This window comes from Podarcis vaucheri, assembly GCF_965113315.1.
Source record: "Podarcis vaucheri genome assembly, chromosome: 4".
Taxonomy (NCBI): Eukaryota; Metazoa; Chordata; class Lepidosauria; order Squamata; family Lacertidae; genus Podarcis; species Podarcis vaucheri.
Window position 1 is genome coordinate 85,792,956 of NC_138762.1, and position 13,959 is coordinate 85,806,914.

The 13,959-nt window shown below is 50.0% G+C and overlaps 1 protein-coding gene across 1 annotated transcript in view; it reads left to right on the plus strand.

Annotated features, from left to right (window-relative positions):
* The window catches only part of FGF14 (fibroblast growth factor 14), a 315,754-nt gene that overhangs the window by 41,920 nt on the left and 259,875 nt on the right, over positions 1-13,959 (plus strand). The gene's annotated exons all lie outside the window — the stretch shown is intronic.

The window sequence follows — 13,959 nt, forward strand, 5'->3', positions numbered from 1 at the left end:
TCCCGTTCTGGCTCTTCCTGTCTGTTTACTGCACCATACCACTTTTTTATTATTATCATAAGAGTGCAAACAGGTGTAAAGAAGAACACATTATAGGAAACAGACCCAGCAGCTTTAGCTGAGCGTCTTGCAGCAGGTGGTGCTCTTGGCTAGTGGAAGGTGGAATGGCGGCTGACTAAACCCAACACACCTGCAGATCTTTTATGAAAAAGTCAGCTGGCATGATTAAATTGATAGGTTGTGATTGTGGGCTGAATGGATGCACATTTTTCACAGAGTAATCAACCAGCATCAGTATACGTTGATTGGATTTTGCTCTCCCTCAGCTATTCTACTAGCGCATGCCTCACTTTGCACATATACATTCAAGCCACTTCCTTTACATGCTGCTTTGGCCATGTTAATTATGTGGGATATGAAACACAAGAGCAGTCAAGTACAATATCCCTAGAGTGGACATAAAAGGGGATGTCTGGACCAGCCAGTCAGAACTTCCTGTTTCTCCTAAGCTGGGAAAGACTTCCTCTGCATGTGACTAGAGGTGGGCGTAACCTCACCTGCCCAGGTAACAAAAGAGCAGAACTGGTCAGCCATCTCTCTCTCTCTGACCACATTCATTGAAGAAGCCAAGAGAGGACAAAGGAGCTGTCTCCTTATGGGATAGTTTCCAGGTACTTTACTTTTCTAAGTTAAGTCTGCCTTCTGGGATCCAATTGTGAACAGAATGTGTGAGTAAACTCTTTTTATAGAAGACTGTGTCGTGTCTTATCTTTTTATGCGGGACTAAATGGGGAATTACCTTTAAAATGTGTTTTAAAGGCTTTAGCGAACCTGAGCAAACACATCTGCAGTGCAAGTTTAAAAAGGGGAATGTTACTCTGCTAAATTGTAGAACTTGTTAACACAAGTTGGAAAGGATATAATCAAACAATATATCCTCTCCTGCATCCCTGAACATTCCCACAAATTAACCATTAATTGGCAGCCCACCAATTTAATCGGCAGCCCAGAGACATTGTGACCAGCTTAAGGCAGGTACTGTGTCAAGGTTAGTGGTCAGAGCAGTTGTGGTTGATTAACACATGAACATAGTGTATAAACAACAACAGTTAAACCCAAAACAATCCCTGGTCCTTTTCATTAGGCGTTCTGGTTGCTTTTAATTGGCCAGAAGAAATGAAGAATGAAGCAATGATAGAATCGTAGTGGTGCAAGGATCCAAAGGGTCATCTACCGTAGTCCAATCCCCTGTAATGCAGGGATCGTACCTGAAGAATCCTATCCAACCTCTGCTTAAAATGTTTTCTTTTGTTTGGAAGAAGCTGTGCTAAAATTGGAAGAACAGTGTTTCCCCCGTTTGTGGGCAGAATAAGATTAATGGAGTCTTTAAACAGGCCAGCACAACTCATAACCCACCAAGGAAACCACCGTCCACCTTCTATGTATGGTGGTCCACTGGGGGATTAATAAATCTCTTGGGTTTTATCTTGCCTGAAATGGAAACAAACTGGGACTTACTAAGCAGTTGGCAGGCCGAAATATATCACAGGTCTGCAAAGTCGCTCTCAGCCTGCTGGGTCACAGCTTGAACAAGCCTGAAATATTAATTCCAGGGATCAGTAGGAATGAACGGGCATCCCTTTGTTCACCCCTGAAAGGGGGCAGGACTTTGTTCATGTTCCAAGTTAATGTGCTCAAAGCCTCAGGAGCACAAAGGATTCTCTGTGTATCATTCCAGCTGACTGCATCCTCCCACCTGGGAACGGGATGCTGAAGAACCCCATTCCCACTGAGGCAGGACCGCCTCTGGCGGGTGTTTTACAGCAGCAGGAGCCATGCACAGCATTCTTTCCTCACCTGGTAGCCTGAGCTTGGGACTGTAAGTACCAGCCTCCCCAATGGGAAAAGATGCTGGAAACACCTGGAAGCACCTGCAGCAGCGACCTCTCCACTTGCTCCAAACACAGCTTCTTTGCCTTTGGGGAAGTGGAAGTCCCAGTGACATCCTCACTACCTGGAAGGTACTGCAGGGAAGGGGAAGATATGGGGGGACAGGAGGTTACATGCAGGATCAGGCTCAACACAGCTCTGTTCAATCTGCTCGAAACAGGCTGTGAACAGGGTAGTGTTCACCCTGATCCTGCTCATGGGCATTCAAGGACTGCTTCCTTTATGAGCACCTCCTTTTCAATGCTTGCAACAGATCTAATGACTGGGTCTTATTGAAAATCCAGGCCTCTACAAGCTGAAAGGAAGCTGCCCCTTGGGCAGATGGCTAATCATATAATGATGTTCTTGTGTCTGAAAGTTGCCATCACATGCACCCACAAAAATCAATTCTCTGCTCCACCATATGATTCAGGTATCCTTTTCTTTTTTTATTTGTACCCCTTATTATTGTGAATACTACTGAATGGAATTTCTTTCTTTGCTTCTTACTACATTTTCATTCTTCTCCTTCAAATGGGGGCACATGGATCACCCTATCCTAATTTTATCCTCACATCCACCCTGTTGAGAGATGGTGCCTGGCTGAGCCTGGTCTTCCAGGTCGTGTTCTGACACTCTAACCACTGCACCACATCGGCTCTCTTCCAGTGGTGCAACCTTTACAATTTCTGCTGCGTCTCCATGGCCTCCATTATTTTCTCTCCTGCTGCACAGAAACACTTGTGCATCCCCTCCTTCTCATCACAGCTAATTAAAAAATGCTGCATTAGACCCCTCCCCTAAATTATTGTGAGGAAGTTGTGGGGTTGGTTGAAGTGCAGAATGATAGAACACTGCTTGTGTGGATTTCGAAAAACAATCTCCAACTTCACCCAGAGTTTAAAATGTAATAGCCCTCTGCAGGCATTCAATTAGAATGTGTAAAGGCTCAGGCTAGGGATGGCGTGCATGTAAGGGTAGAGGAAGGGGAAGAGTCGCCCCGGGTGTCACCAGTGAGGGGGGGGTGACAAAATGGTGGGTGGCACCCACTATGGGGCTTGAAGCACACCCAAGCCACGCGTCTCTCCTGGGAGTGACGCGGTGGCTTGGGCACCCGCAGGCTCTCTGCTGCCCCAAACGGTCCGCCCGACGCCTCCCCCTCAGCTGTAGGGCGGCTGAGAGGGAGGAGGCAGGCAGACTCCTCAGAGGCCCCATGGAGCGTGCTCCCCTAGCTGTCCCCGCCCCACGGCCCTGCGCACCTCCCCAGGTGCCCGATTGACTTGCTCCACCGTTGGGTGCATGCACCAGCCCATGGCCCCAATATTCCTGGGTGTGTCAGACACACTCTAGCCCCAAACTTCCTGTGTTGAGCAGGAAGATCTGGGATGAGTTTCTAGGTGTGTTTGGCAGAGTGCACTTGGACCCCAGTACTATCAGGCTTCTTAATTGCAAGGGGGGCTCTAAGCACACCCAGCCAAACATGCTTAAGCCCTCTTTTGACCTTCCTGCTTGTTGCAGGTGAATCCATTGTGTACACCCTCTCCCCAGTTTGAACTTCACGTATCCTATCTGAATGCCTAAAGAGGGCTACAGTCTCTGAGGAGTAGCGAAGGTGACGGTTGTCCGGAAGCAAATCTACCCTTGAGCTGAGTGAACTGTAATGATTGAATGGAAGTTGGTTCTTCTTTCTCAGCATTTCCTAAAATGTTCTGATTTCTCCTCTTTTTCCATCTTCCCATCTGACTTAAGTGCCTACTAGTAAAAGCACTTTTGCAGAAAGTTCTAAAAATAATCTCCACTAAATGCTGCGTAAGTAGAAATGTAATTCATATCAGTGAAATGAAGGGACATTCTGCTAACTGAACTGGTGGCATGAAATAGAATGGTGTGTCAACAGCAGAGGGTGTTCTTTGGTGTGGAACAGACATTTCAGAGAGGCATAATCTTTCAGCCATTTTGGGAACTTGTAAATAGTTTGCAGGAAGTCTAAAATGATATAATGACTTCACCGCACAAAAGAGCTGAACACTAAGGCAATGCATATATAGATTATTCTGGGGTTTTTATTTTCTTATTTCTGTCCTGCCTTTTAGCTCACAAAGAGATCTGAAGGAGCCTAATCACTTAGTAAGTTTTTATTACAATAAAGCAGTATATACATCTCATTAAATAAATAAATATGCAAATGAGCCAAAACAGATTAATTCTAATTCACAGGTCAATTCACACACTTGGCTGGAAGTAACTGAGTGACGAATTATCAACTGATGTGTATTGGCTGCACGAATTGGCTTTCAAAAGATGCATCCCTAATGGTGTCTAAATGGAAGATGTGCTCCTATTTACTTTACATCTGGAAACTTAAATGTGACTATTCTAATGTATACAAATCAGGAACTGTAGACATCAGAAACTACTCTCAACAGCAAATTGAGAGTAATCCATAGCTCTTTCCATATAATAGCAGTACAATTAGTATACAGCGAGAGGATTGTAGGAACCCAGAGCAGAGCTTTAACATAAATAGTTTATGTGATAGGTTGCTCAAGTCCTCCCACTGCTTGACCTTCACAATGATGATAGTCAAGGATATAAGGGCAAAGCAAAGGTTCTGCAGTCATTCATGCCGTCTAAGTGACAGTGCTTCATAGGAAGGTGTTCTATAATTATTAAGTAGGCCATTGCACCAGGCCTCATTAGCTGAGATAACTTTCTCAAGAGATCCTCTTGAAGGAATCGAGGCCGAATGGGTACTAACTTATTGAACTATTTCCATTTGCGTGCGGCACCGTGAAAATCTGCCAGGCTAACTTACCATCAATGAGGTTTTAATGCACATGGAACACGACACTTTCTGTTATTACATAGTCATTATTTATTTTTGGCTTTTACATATTGTCTAATTAACCATGCCCTCTGGGTGGTTAGCAGATTTAAAAACCAATGGGACATAAATACAACCAAAGCTAAAAACAGTAAGTAAATAAAAAGCAAATGCACGAAGATAAGTGTAAAACCAGCACAAGACCATTTCTGCACATACTGTGTTAGTTCTTAATGATCTGTAGGGGAGGTGGGCTTAAGACCTGGAGACAATAGTCTTCAAATGGTTGAGCACCACACAACACATGATTCTCACTGCTATCCTTCAAAGTTTGGTCTCCTGTTTACTACTTTCTCCTTTCCTAGATTCATACAGAACCATATTCATTTTCTATCTCACCCAGGCCTAGTATAACAACAACAACAACAACAGCCTGCACCTTGAATTATTGCAATTAGCACATGCCACGCAGTGTGCCCTCTTTAGGCGTCGTTCTTCAGTGTGATGTTGACACATGAGGTGAAGGGGCACAAGTGTGCTCCATCATGTCTTCAGTTTCCCTCCATGAGGGTGAGTGGATCCCTGCAACTTCTGGAGGGCAATGACAATGGGGGCGCAACAGAGGGAATATACTTTCCCTGTGGGATGAATGATGATGATGATGATGATGATGATATAATAATAATAATAATAATAATAATAATAATAATAATTGTCAGAGCTGCTACCAGGTCCCAGCTCACATAGGACCACGCCACACAGCGTCCACTTTAAAAGAGTCTTTATTGAGTTACAGGTTTCATTTCCGAACTGCAGCGTGCAGCTCTACACCTTCTGCCCTAGGTCGGCGAAGACCCATCTGAGTCCCCGCCTCTTGCACACCAGCTTAATACCCTAGCCTTGCTCCACCTCCTTCGCCTCTCCCTACGTCTCTGGGTCCTTCTGCCCCCCTGGGACTCCTCCCTTCTACTCTCCTCTGACGCTGACCCCCCTGATCCTTCCGCTTCCTTTCGGCGGGCTTTGGGACCTGGCTCACTCTCCGGGCTGCTTACTGCTCCAGCTTCCGCTGCATTTGAACTTGGCGCGCGCGCCCAACTCTCTACTTTCCTCTTGACCGTTGCCTCGCTCTCTGAGGAGGGCGTGACCACCCCTGACTCGTGCCCTCCCTCCTGCTGACGGCCTCCGGAATCCGATGCCTGGCTGCCTTCCTCCCTGCTGCTCTCAGTCTTGAGCGTGGGTCCCGACTTCCAGCTGCTGCTCTCTGAATCTCCTCTGTTCCCTTCCTCCTGGGGTGTCCCCCCGGATCCCCCCCTTGCTCTGCTCACTGGGGCTCCCTTTTGGGAGTCCTCTGACTCACTGCTTAGGCTTGGAGATCTCGGTTCGTCATCATCACTCATTCTCCCTTCGGCTTCCTCCCCCTCGCTCTCTGTTTCCACCCTTCTCTGCGTCTCTGCTTCTGAACCCCTGACATCCATCCCCCCCTCGAAGCCCCCCCTTCCCCCCTCCCCGCTGTCAGGTGTGGGTGCTGGGCGCTCCATCATCATGGGAGGGAATGCTGGATACAGGTCGCTCCCCGTGGGTGGCCGCCAACTGAAGACCTCCGAGTCTTCCCCCTCGCGGTCGTCGACGTTGACTTGTTGCTCTTCCATCTCTGTACCGCCGTGCTCGAACCCGAGGTCCTCCCCGAACACGTCCATGTCAGTCTCTGCGTCGGTCGCTCGACCTGGCATCTCCAGCCACTTCCTGCGCCATTGCTCCTCTGGTCGATCGTCCCACCAATACGAGTTGCCTGATGCCGAACCTGCCGGTGAACCTTCTGGGGAACGGGTGCTCCGTGCGGGTTCCCCTTCTGAGTCGAATCCATGGAACGTGCTGGAAGAAAGTGTGGGTGTGAACAACCAGTCGTCGAAGAAGCTCGCTGGCATGGGTTTGTGTGGGAAGAGGGCATGAAACTCGTCCTTGAGCAGGGGTTCCTCCAAAGCGTAGTCTGGTACCCAGCTATTGGCGCTGGCCCGGGTGCCCTCTCTGGCTAAGAGGTATTCGACTCCCTCTTCCCCCCATCTGGAGTCCAAAATCTCCGTGACCTCGTTGATGTGGTCCTGGTGCTTCACCTCCCGCGTCTCCGTCCGTTCCCGGAGCGGACTTGGCGCCGTCCCTGGCTCCTGGAACCTGTGAGGTGCCTTGTAGGGAGTGAGCACCGACCTGTGGAACACCGGATGCATTCTGGAACCCTCCGGCAGCGCCAGTCGGAAGGCTACCGGGTTGATCTGCGCTTCGACTTGGTACGGACCGATCTGCTTGTGCCCCAACTTCTTCTTGGCAAGTGACCTGGTCGGCACTGCGTGGGCTGCCAACCAGACCCAGTCTCCCACTTGGATCACTTCGCCAACCCGCCTGTGCTTGTCAGCTTGCACCTTGTAGGCGTGCTTAGCTAGCTCCAGCTGCCGTCTGAGTTGATCGTGGACCGCCTGCAGCTCTGACGCGAACGCGTCCGCCGTCTGTGGTTCTCCTTCCCCCACTCTCTCCAGTCCCGGGAAGGTTCTGGGATTCCTCCCATTGTTGGCAAAGAACGGCGTCACTCCTGTGGACACGTGCTTCGTGTTGTTGTAAGCGAACTCGGCTAGCGGCAGGTAATCCACCCACGTCGCAGGCTGTTGATTGGCATAGCATCTCAGGTACTGCTGCATGATGGCATTGACCCTCTCTGCTTGCCCGTTGGTCTGCGGGTGTCTTGCTGATGCCAGATTGACCTTGACATTTAGAAAACCCATCAGCTTCTGCCAGAAAGACGAGATGAACTGGCGTCCGCGGTCGGACAGGATAGACCGTGGCAGGCCATGCACTTTGAACACGTGATCTATGAACAGTTTGGCGGTTTGTTCCGCCGTGGCCACCTTCGCACACGGAATGAAATGTGCCATCTTGGTGAACAAGTCCACCACCACTAGCACAGCTGTCTTGCCTCTCGAGCTGGGTAAATCCGTCACAAAGTCCAGGGCCACCCTCTCCCACGGTTTAAACGGTGTTTGCAGCGGTTCTAACAGTCCCGCCGGTGGTCTGTGTACCGGCTTGGCCCTCTGGCAGGTGTCGCACCTCGCGACGTAGTCCGCGACCTCTCCTCTCAGCCTGGGCCACCAGAAGTCTCTCGCGACTAATTCCATCGTTTTCTCTGTGCCAAAGTGACCGGCCGTGGGTGCGTCGTGCAACTGTTGCAGTACCTTGGCGCGAAGGTCGTCTCCTGGTACATAGACAGCCCCTTTGCGTAGGAGCAAGCCGTCCCGCACCTGGAACTCGTCCGTGGTAGCCGTGCCTCTGAGCAGTTCCGCCATCTTGTCTTGCGCGAATGAGTCGTCCCGCAATGCACGTCGCACCGCATCCAGGTCTACTGTAGCTGAGGCACACGCCCACGCCGTCGGTGCGAAGATGTGCATGGCCGCCGCTGGCGTCACCTCTTCTAGGTATTGCGGTTTTCGGGACAGTGCATCCGCCATGATGTTGGTGTCGCCTGGGACGTACTCTATTCGGAAATTGAAGTCAGCAAAGAACTCCGCCCAACGTATCTGCCTCTGGTTCAGGAACTGAGCCGTGCGCCAGTGCTCCAGATTCTTGTGGTCCGTGCAGACCTGCACCGTGTGCTTGGCGCCGATTAGGAAGTGCCTCCACGCCTTGAAAGCTGCATGAATGGCCAGCAACTCCCTGTCCCAGATGGTGTAGTTCTGCTCCGACTTGCTGAGCTTTCTGGAGTAGAACGCTCCCGGCCGCCACACCCCCTGCGGGTCTCGCTGCAGCAGGACAGCTCCCACGGCCCTGTCTGACGCGTCTGTCTCTACCCTCAACGGTTTACTGGGGTCGATATGCAGCAGTTGCTTCTCCGATGCGAAGAGATGCTTGAGCGCTTGAAAGGACTGTTCCGCCTGCTCCGTCCAGATGAATTTCTTTTTTTTGGAGCTGAGCGTGTCCGTAATTGCTGCCGTCTGCATCGCGAACCCCTTGATAAACTTGCGATAGAAGTTGGCGAAGCCGACAAACCGCTGGACCTCCTTCCGGTTGCGCGGGCTCTTCCAATCCAATACCGCACGAACCTTGGTGCTGTCCATGGCTATCCCCTTGTCCGACAACTTGTATCCCAGGAAATCCACCTCCGTCGTGTCGAACTGGCACTTCTCCAGCTTGGCGTACAGTCTATGTTGTTGCAACCTGCTGAGCACCTCCCTCACGTCTCGGTCGTGAGCTTGCTGCGAGTCAGAGAAAATCAGGATGTCATCCAGGAAGCAGACGCATGTCTTGTAGAGGAGTCCCTCCAACACGTGATGCATAAAAGCTTGAAAACAGTGAGAGCCATTTTGTAATCCAAAGGGCATAACTCTGTATTCGTAGGTGCCCAGCGGTGTGAACATGGCCGTCTTCCACTCATCGCCCTCCCGCATGCGGATGAGATTGTACGCCCCTCGCAGGTCCAACTTGGTGAACACGCGTCCCTTGCGCACCGTCGCGAGGAGGTCGTCAATCCTGGGCATGGGGTAATCAGACGGTTTGGTCATCTGGTTCAAAAGGCGGTAGTCCACAACTAGTCTTTTTTGGGGCGTGTCTTTCTTTTTCACGAAGAAAACGGGACTGCCCCCCACTGCCTTGGACTCTCTGATGAAGCCACGCTCCAGATTATGCTCGATGAACTGTTTGAGTTCCTGCATTTCATCTTCAGACATGGAGTATAGCCGCCCCTTCGGCAGCGTCGCCCCCGGTAGGAGGTCAATCTTGCAGTCATATGGTCGGTGAGGGGGTAGCTTGTCCGCCTCCTTCTCGCAGAAGACCTCCAAAAAGCTCGCGTATTTGCGGGGGACCGCTTGCAACGTTCCCAACTGCAGTTGTGATTCCTCCTCCTCTCCCTCCCGTCGGGGCAGGATGCAGTGTTCTGCGCAATAAGAGGAGCCGAAGATCAGTTGTCTCTGGTACCAAGCCAGTGTCGGACTGTGCCTGTCCAGCCAACTCATGCCCAACACAATGGGCGTGTCCGACAGTTGGGTGACATTAAAACTGATGACTTCCCTGTGGTTGCCAAGGCGCATCACCATCGGTGGCGTCTGCTTCACCACCTGCCCCCCTAGCAACTCTCTGCCATCCACTGTGACGACTTGCAGGGGCAGAGTGGCAGGCAATAGCTGTATAGCGTGCTGCTCCACAAAGCTCTGCGCTATAAAGTCTGCGTTGCTTCCAGAATCCACAGAAAGCGGCACTTCGATAGTGACGCCGTCGGGTAGCTGGAGAGATGCTGTGAGCTGCACTACTGGTTTGGGTGGGAGGGGATCCGTGGGTTGCAATATCGCTGGGGACTGCTTCACAGATGCGTCTGGCTGGGCCCCAGTGCCTCCGTCTCCAGCCAGACATCGTCGTTTCCCTGCTGTGGTTCTCCTTGCTGCGTTGCTGCAGTCACCATTGCTGAGGCTGCAGTGTGCTTGTGGAGCCTCCGGGGACACTCCTTCGCCAAATGGCCTGGATCCTCGCAGATGTAACACTTCCTGTTCCCTCTAGGAGGCTTCGCTTTCACTGCTGCCGGTGCTAGGGCTCTGGCTGCTGACTGAGCCCTTGCACCTCCAACCTCCATCGGTTCCCCTCCCCCTCCTGGCGGAGGTGTGGATTGCGCACGCGCTGCTTCCCTCGGAACGAAAGAGAAACTTCTCGCTGCTTCGCGCCCTCCACGTCCTTCATCTCTGCACCATGGACGTTCTTCCAGCCTCACCCCCACAGTCAGCGCCCTTTGGACCACCTCCTGCGTGCTTCGGGGCCTCTCCCCCCTTGCAATTTCATCCTTAACCGCAGAACTTAGACCCTCCCAGAAGAGGTCTCTGACAGGGGTCGAATCCCGATCCCATTCTAAAGCACTGACCAGCGCAAAAAATCGGGCGTGATACTGCCGGACGCTCGCCCTCCCTTGTTTTAGTCCATGAATCTCCCGTCTGGCAAGATCCACATCAATAGTAGACAAAAAACACGCATCCATCGCTTTGATAAAGGCATCTGCATTCTGAAGCGCCGGATCTTTATCCCTCCACAAATTGCGCAGCCAGGCTTTGGCATCCCCATGCAAATGGGACAATATGAACCCCACCTTCTCTTCCTCATCTCTAAAGTCTTTTGCCAGCAGTTGCAGTGCGCACATTACGTCTGCTCTAAAATTAGGGTACTGTTGCAAAGTCCCATCGAAGTGAGCCACAAGCCCTCCTGCTCTCCGTGCCAATCCCACGCCCTCCGGTCTGGGTCCCGGTTGCCCTTGCTTAACAAGCATTTCAAACCTGGCGTGTAGGTCTCTGTAGGCGGCTGTAGTCTCCTCCTCCCGTTTCTTGGAAGCCAATACCTCTGAGGACAACTGGGTCACTGCCTCTTGCAGCGCGGAGATCCTCTGTTCTTCCGTCATCTTGCTAACCTTTGTGAGCTTGCTTACAGACACCCCTCTTCCTCCCCTAGCGGCTTCTGCTCCCGCTGCGAGGTTTCAGGTTTCTGAAGCTTTGAGGAGATGGGTCTTACTGTCAGAGCTGCTACCAGGTCCCAGCTCACATAGGACCACGCCACACAGCGTCCACTTTAAAAGAGTCTTTATTGAGTTACAGGTTTCATTTCCGAACTGCAGCGTGCAGCTCTACACCTTCTGCCCTAGGTCGGCGAAGACCCATCTGAGTCCCCGCCTCTTGCACACCAGCTTAATACCCTAGCCTTGCTCCACCTCCTTCGCCTCTCCCTACGTCTCTGGGTCCTTCTGCCCCCCTGGGACTCCTCCCTTCTACTCTCCTCTGACGCTGACCCCCCTGATCCTTCCGCTTCCTTTCGGCGGGCTTTGGGACCTGGCTCACTCTCCGGGCTGCTTACTGCTCCAGCTTCCGCTGCATTTGAACTTGGCGCGCGCGCCCAACTCTCTACTTTCCTCTTGACCGTTGCCTCGCTCTCTGAGGAGGGCGTGACTACCCCTGACTCGTGCCCTCCCTCCTGCTGACGGCCTCCGGAATCCGATGCCTGGCTGCCTTCCTCCCTGCTGCTCTCAGTCTTGAGCGTGGGTCCCGACTTCCAGCTGCTGCTCTCTGAATCTCCTCTGTTCCCTTCCTCCTGGGGTGTCCCCCCGGATCCCCCCCTTGCTCTGCTCACTGGGGCTCCCTTTTGGGAGTCCTCTGACTCACTGCTTAGGCTTGGAGATCTCGGTTCGTCATCATCACTCATTCTCCCTTCGGCTTCCTCCCCCTCGCTCTCTGTTTCCACCCTTCTCTGCGTCTCTGCTTCTGAACCCCTGACAATAATAATAATTAATAATAATTTATTTCTACCCTGCCCTTCTGGGTGAGTTTCTCCAGCCACTCTGGGCGGCTTCCAACAAAAGATTAAAAATACATTAAAACATCAGTCATTAAAAACTTCCCTAAACAGTGCTGCCTTCAGATGTCTTCTAAATGTCAAATACAGTGATACCGCTGGTTGCAAACGAGATCCGTTCCGGAGGTCCGTTCACAACATGAAAAGAGCGCAACCTGCAGGGGCACATCTGCGCACATGCGGGTTGCAATTTGCTGTTTCTGTGCATGTGCATGACGTCATTTTGCGCTTCTGCACATGCACGAGCGGTGAAACCCAGAAGTAACCCTTTCCGGTACTTCCAGGTCGCCGCGGGACGTAACTTGAAAGAACGTAACATGAAGCAGACATAACATGAGGTATGACTGAAGTTGTTTATTTCTTTGACATCTGATGGGAGGGCATTCCACAGGGCGGGTGCCACTACCAAGAAGGCCCTCCGCCTAGTTCCCTGTAACTTGGGTTTTCACAGTGAGGGAACTGACAGAAGGGCCTCAGCGCTGGACCTGTGTCTGGGTTGAAAGATCGTTGAACACTTGAAGGGGACCTTTATCCTCCATTTCTTTTTTTCTTTGGCAATAACTAGCTTACTGGCAGCAAGATTTTGTTGTAGCCTTACAGTGCATGCATGCTCTGTGCTTTATATTCTTATCACTTTCTTTGCCTAGAAGTTTGGCCACTCCACCTTAAGAAGTCATTTATTGATTTATTTTCATAGTAGACCAGAGCATCCTGTTGTGTTTCATGACTGTGTTTTCTTGTTGTTGTTTTAAGCTGTATCCCTTAAGTAAATTAATGGTGTTGTTATTTTAATTAAAAAAGATTAAAACAAGCAACCCCATGATCCCCAAGGAAGCAGCCTGTGCTGTGTGTACTATATCTATGAATGTATGTGTAGCATAAAGACTGAGCTATAATTTACTTGTTCCGCTTCCAAATGTAAATGCTTTTTTTGTAATACATTTTATTAGTTTTCAATTACAGTCCAGTAATAACCTCATTATAACAATACCAATTTATAATACAATTATTAATACCAATTCAAATAGTGAATTATATAATTTAGAGTGTCGTCGCCCCCCGGCGTGCTAGATTTTGATTTGATGATTTTCTTTTTTTCTGCGTACCAAAATCTTATTAGTTTCAATTACATTATGGTCACAATAATAATCCCTTATTCAACAACGGCAATATTAATAACTTATATTATTGTTGACACATGAAATGATTTATAAAACTGCAAGTGAGGAACTCAAATTATATCCTTGTTCTTTCTGTGTATGGCAATTATTCTGTCCATTGTGTTTCTTCCTGTCACTGTAAGATGTTATGTCTTTCTTTCCCCCGGTTGTTGCTATTATCTGTCATGCCTTGGGCGGAGCTTATATCCCACTGTAGTTGCAGAAATTTCTCCATCGCTCTATCCCCTGCTTTGTTGTTTTGTACCAAGAAATTTAACTACAGCTGCAGAAGTCACTCTGTCCCAGTAAATAAGCTGTTTTCACCACTTTCCCTCTCAACCTGGGAAGAAGAGCGGTCTGTCAAACTGCAGATGACTCAAGAAAGAACCTTATCAGTTCTTTGGCAGCTCACAGCTGAAGATATATGTAGATAATAAAGGATGGGGAAGAGTCAGCTCTAAGTTTCCACTGTAAACCTTTTGCAAAATAGAGCTTCCCTCCCTTTCACCCCCTTTTTTACATACACTGTTCCGTTTGATGTTATATTCCATATTTATAATCCAATTTCTTTCATCCTCACTTGTACAAATATAATTCGAACTAACATTCAGAGGAGGGTTGCCAAATCATTAATGCAGAGAAGCAAATTTTAAATAAAGAAATTCCATAGGCTCCTCCCCCACCATCTTT